The sequence below is a fragment of the Triticum aestivum genome, chromosome 7B (genome assembly GCF_018294505.1).
Source record: "Triticum aestivum cultivar Chinese Spring chromosome 7B, IWGSC CS RefSeq v2.1, whole genome shotgun sequence".
In the NCBI taxonomy this organism is placed as follows: domain Eukaryota; kingdom Viridiplantae; phylum Streptophyta; class Magnoliopsida; order Poales; family Poaceae; genus Triticum; species Triticum aestivum.
The window spans coordinates 210,048,053-210,054,052 of NC_057813.1; the positions used below are offsets into that span (position 1 = coordinate 210,048,053).

The 6,000-nt window shown below is 47.5% G+C and overlaps 1 pseudogene; it reads left to right on the forward strand.

The window, feature by feature from the left end:
• LOC123155764 (putative wall-associated receptor kinase-like 16) overlaps nt 1-5,793 on the forward strand; it is a 31,477-nt pseudogene extending 25,684 nt beyond the window's left edge.
• The last annotated feature ends 207 nt before the right edge of the window (nt 5,794-6,000 follow it).

Here is a 6,000-nt window from a genome sequence, read left to right on the forward strand (position 1 = left end):
AATAAACAAGAAGAATGCCGAAAAAAAGGATAAGTTCCATAAGCTGGGGCCAGGTGGCTATGCGGTGGCAATGCCTAAGTGGGATAAGTCTGAGAAAGAGATGGAGGATGCAGGTGCCACTCCGGTTACTAAGAGCTGGCCCCTAGGGTCAGGACTTGGTTCTATGCGCATGGGGGGGAGTTGGACCCGAAGACAGGCAATGTTTCGACGAGGGCAAGTCTGAAGGGAGCCGACGATGCGATACTTGTTGCAATAGAAGAGGCACGATCGGGGGTGTTCCAGCCCAACAGAGAGAACGACGAGCTTACGCGTGCCCTGGGAAATCCTGAACACCCGGGAAGAACACGAGGCAAGGGCTCTATTCCGTGGTATGAGGGGTTTTCAGACTGGAACACCGACTACAGAACCCGTGCGAGAAAGAAGATTGCGGAGGAGAAGAAGAGGAAGATGGAGGAGGAGCAGAGGAAGCGGGACTATGAACGCCTTCAAGGCCTAGAAGCAAGTCAAGCGGAATTGGCAGTCAAATTCCAGCGGCAGCAGGAGCAGATCGACTCACTTACCCAGCAAAGGGGGTCTCAGCAGCTGCAGCAGCTAGCGAATGATCCAGCATTGGATAGCACCGCCCCATCCATGCCGAGAAGCAGCGTGGGTTCCGTCCCGGACGACGCAATGCTGGGTAGATACCCCGTGGATGACATCACGGAGAACACTAGCTGCGAGCTACACGTCAAAATGAAGAACATATCCATGAAGGTGGCGGACGCCGTTGCTTTTACAAATCCCCCCGAGGCAACCTTCCATTGCAACCCGATTCCAGCGGGATATGCTCGTGTCTTGGTTGATGAGGTGGTGGATCCATATTCGAAGCTAGAGCTTGACATTCCTGGAGGTGACGACGAGCACTTTCTCGGAGAGGCCAACCATCGTATCATCCTATGGAAAAAGGATTGCATCATCTTTCGAAGGCCACCGACACCGCGTCAGCCGACTCCTCGTCGAAGTCTGCCACCGAGTCAGCAGACTCCCGCTCCTGCAAGTCCACCAAGTCCGGCAAAGTGTCAGGCCACTGATCCTCCTCCAAGTCCGACAAAGTGTCAGGCCACTCCTCCTCCTCCAAGTCCGCCACAGCGTCAGACGTCCACTCCTCCTCCAAGTCCGGCACAACCTCAGGCCACTCCTCCTCCAAGTCCGGCACAGCTTCAGGCCACTCCTCCTCGTCCAACTCAGCCCCGTCAGCCGTCTCCACCGCCTCAGCAATCGCAGAAGAGACACCCCGCAGCTATGGTGCGTAGCGGTATGAGTCGAGGTAGTACAGGAAGTACAGGCGAAAACAAGCGATATAAATATGGTCCAAGCCTCAAGCCTCTTCCACAGAGGCCTTATGACAAGTCCGAGGAGGAAATCGCAGCCATATCGAAGGCCGAGGTGGAAGCCCATTTTGCACCGAAACCGCCACCGCCACCGCCGCCAAGGGAGAAAGTGCCTGAGGAAACGATTGACCACTTCATTCGTATGCCTGACCCACCAGCTCCCAAGCCTGTTGACACAGACTATGAGCGCCACATCAGGAAGTTAAATCGAGCACGTCTACATAAGGAGGCGAGCTCGGGATCGAGCAAAACACAAGCAGCTGTCAAAAAATGCGGGAAAACCATTCCCCAGCTGGGAGAACAGGCGGCGCAATCGATCCCCTCGCTTGTTGTGCCAACAACACGTGACAGTACGCGCGCCCAATATTATTGTGGGCAAACAGTTTACGTTCCCGAGGTGGGCAATGTGGTAATAACCAAGGACCATATAATGCAGGCTGAAGTTCTCAACATCACTGTTGGACAACTCCTCGAGATCGAGCCCATGCCTGTGCTTAAAGAGCATGAAATAAAATGGAAATATGTCCGGGGCTAACCTTTGGTCGAGCCAGACAAGGTCAAGAACCTCCCAACGAGAATGTATGAATTGCATCAATGGTACATGAACATTACCAAGATTTCCGATCGATTGTCCCTCATGGTGAATGTCAAGGAGGAGCATTACTTCCATGAGAAAGCTCTGTCCGTTGAGTATTCTGAACTATTTCAGTTATACAATCAAGACGCACTCGACAAATCTATCGTCAGTTGCTATTGTCTGTAAGTGATTTCTTTCTGTAATTTAAGTCTCAAGCTAGCTGTAGTGATCCTTTTGATCAATCATTACCTGTAATTATCCTCACTATATTCTTTTCTGTGGTATTATGCAGGATGAAGATGTATGAAATGAGAAAAGGTGGACGCTTTGGCATTGGGTTCATTGACCCAAACACCATTAATGAATACACATGGCTAATAAATACACATCATCAAAAGGCCGTAGAGGACAACATGCTAGAGTTCTTGAAGCGCCTCAAATACAATGAAGATATACTACTTCCTTATAACTTCCAGTGAGTCACGCTGTCTTGTACTACAAATTCTCTATTTTTGCCTACTAGCCAGCTACATGTTTTTGCTTACATATGCCCGCTTAATTAAGACATGCAAACGTGTGTGCATGCAGATTTCACTGGATCTTGTGTATCATTAAAGTTGACGCCGGAACAGTTGAAATACTGGACTCACTACTCAAAGAAAAAACTGACTATAACATCTTGTTTGGGATAGTCAACAGGTAATTTCAATCATTATTAACTATATATCTCGGCCTATTTAGTTCGTCATTTCATGATATGAACTATTTAATAACCCCTTTATTCATTTTCTTTGTCGGCGGGCAGGGCTTGGGCAAGGTTCATCAGCGTCACAGAAGGCGAATGGAAAAAAAAGCTTAAATAGGGAAGACCCAAGGTAAGTAATTAAGTAGTACTAGCTAGCTAGCTAGCTGCCATCTCTTTAATTATCATGCTTGCTTAATTATTATCTAATCAAATTCCATTCTCGTAAAAGCCCTGAAGCAGGCGCAGGGGACTGATCTGTGTGCATTCTGCGTTTGCGAGAACATTCGCATGATGGCGTCCGAAAGGAGCAGATCTCAAAGACAGGAATGGGTACGCTTGTCAGAACACTATTCACAATTTTTACACCATTATCGATATCTAGTCACACAACTAATACACATGCATATTGATCTCCTTCTTAACAGTTCAGAGAGGTGCGGGAGAAGCTCCTAGAAACGGAGCGCGTAGAAGCACTTCAAGAGGAAATAGCGGGATTTTTGCTTGACCAGGTCATAAATCCGTAGGGAGAATACTATTACCCGCTACCGCTCCCATGAAAACCACTTCCAATTGTCATCGTGCTCCGAAGGCACCAATTAGGCTAATGCCACTGGCTCCGAAGGCAACATGCATATGTAGGAGAAATTGTATATAGCTATACATGTGTGTATGTGTGAATTAATTAATATGATGGTTTGTGAGACATTGATGATATATATATGCATGATTGGTTCTACTAGAAATTATATATATATATATATGCATAACGTGTACATTGTGTAGTATCATAAAATACCAACAAACGAAAAAGAATTAAAATGGAAACACAAAATTAAATGAAAAAGAAATCATAAAACTAAAAAAACAAACCTTATAGTACCGGTTGGTCTTACCAACCGGTACTAAAGGGATCCAGGCCCCTGGAGCTGGCTCGTGCCACGTGGTTTCCCTTTAGCACCGGTTCGTGCTGAACCGGTACTAAGGGGGGGCCTTTAGTGCCCACACTTTAGTGCCGGTTATGGAACCGGCAATAAAGGGCCTTACGAACCGGTGCTATTGCCCGGTTCTGCACTAGTGTCACCGGCAACACGAGCCATGTGCAGCTGGCCTTCAGCCGAGGCTCCCCCTTCGTGCTGTCGGCTAAGGTGAACAGCCTCATCATCGTGGGGTGTGGCTTCCGTGTCCTCCTGCACAACGTTGACGGGTGGACATATGGCTCGTGCGCGTCTTTCTGTCCAATCAATAACCGCACCGGCGAGGCGTTCTTGCCCGACAATGTGTGCAACGGCATCGGCTGCTACCAGCCGTCCATTCTGATTGGCCTTCGGTCCTGCCGTATCGAGCTCTCCTTGCTCGAGGTGCTGGCGGGTGCCCGATCACCCCGTCCCCATCCCCAGCCTCAGTGTTCAACGCGAGCGTGCACATGGTGGAGAAGGAGTGGTGGAGTGACGGGTCACATGTCTATGGTCTTCAGCAATACTTCATGGACATCCTGTCTTACCCTGACATGAGCCCGTTCTTCATTCCTGCCATTGCAGCCTGGGGATTGGGTGAGTTATCCTGCGAAGAGGCTGCCCAGAGGCCAGATTTTGGGTGCCGCAGCAAGAACAGTATGTGCCTCAACTCCACAAATGGCGCCGAAGGCTATGTCTGCCGGTGTAGTGACGGCTACCAGGGCAATCCCTACATGACAAATGGATGCCAAGGAGGGCGAGGCCGTCTAGCAGCTGGTAAGTCCACACAGGGAAATTTTTAAGCATTAGGTCATCTTTCTGTCCCCATAAAACATTACTATGCCCTCAAATTTGGTAAAACCGGCACTTTTTCACACAATTAAATTAGGATATATAATTTCAAGCAGGCTTTTGACGGTGTTGTCTGTAAATTTCGACAGGAATAATTTTCTCCATAGGAGTTGGCAGCGGCATAATTATTTTGCTTCTAGTTCTTGCTGTCGTCTTTGCAATAAAAAAGGTCAAGGATCAGAAAGCAAAAAGGATGAAGCAATATTTCTTCAAGCAAAACCGTGGGTTATTGCTCCAGCAGTTAGTAGACACAGATATAGCCGAAAGGATGATTTTCAGCTTAGAAGAGCTTGAGACAGCAACGAATAAATTTGATGAAGCTCGCATTCTCGGTGGTGGAGGGCACGGCACAGTGTACAAGGGCATTTTATCAGACCAACATGTCGTTGATATAAAGAAGTCCAAAACCGTATCAAAAGAGAGATCGACGAGTTCATAAATGAAGTTGCCATCCTTTCTCAAATCAATCACAGGAATGTGGTAAAGCTGTTTGGTTGCTGTCTCGAGACAGAAGTTCCATTGCTAATCTACGAGTTCATTCCGAATGGTACCCTCTATGCACTTCTTCATATCGATGGTCCTTAATCACTATCATGGAAAGACAGATTACGAATTGCAACTGAACTTGCAAGTTCTTTGGCCTATCTTCACTCGGCGGCTTTGATGTCGATAATCCACAGAGACATCAAGACATCTAACATACTGCTAGATGATCGCTTGACGGCAAAAGTGTCCGACTTTGGAGCTTCTAGAGGTATTGCAATTGACCAATTAGGGGTAACAATTGCCATCCAAGGAACTTATGGATATCTTGATCCTGAGTACTACTACACAGGCCGACTGACCGAGAAGAGAGATGTTTACAGCTTCGGTGTCATGCTTGTGGAACTACTTACAAGAAAAAAACCAACTGGCTACGTGCCGTCAGAAGGCGTCAGTCTAGTAGCACACTTCATGTTGCTGTTGAACCAAGATAGGCTGAGTGAAATACTAGATTCACAGGTTTCCCAGGAGGCTGGGAACGAAGCCAAGGAAGTAGCGGCAATCGCAGCAATGTGCTTGGGGATGAAGGGGGAAGACAGGCCAACCATGCGGTACATGGAAACGAAACTCCAGGGGCTGCAGAGTGTGGAGAACACCGTGAAGAGCGATCCGGAATTGGAAGAAGTTCCAGTTAGACTACGTCGCAGAACATTTGAAAGAAGCAGAGATAATGCTGACAAGGAGGGTCATAGTAACAGCAGGCGATATAGCATGGAGGAGGCGATGTTGTTTTCGGCGAGCTTGCAGCGATGATCTTGAGGACATTCGTCATCAAATCATGTGGTCTCTCTGTGCTTCTGAAATTCATCATAAGATTCTGTCGTGAGAGCTGTGGTGGTTCACCTTTATGTAATTGCCAAAATATGTAACGGCGCAGGTATACGCTACGGCACGTATGTTTATATCTGGAAATACACTTGTACTTTATATAGTTCTTACGGCTGAATTTACAATTGTATT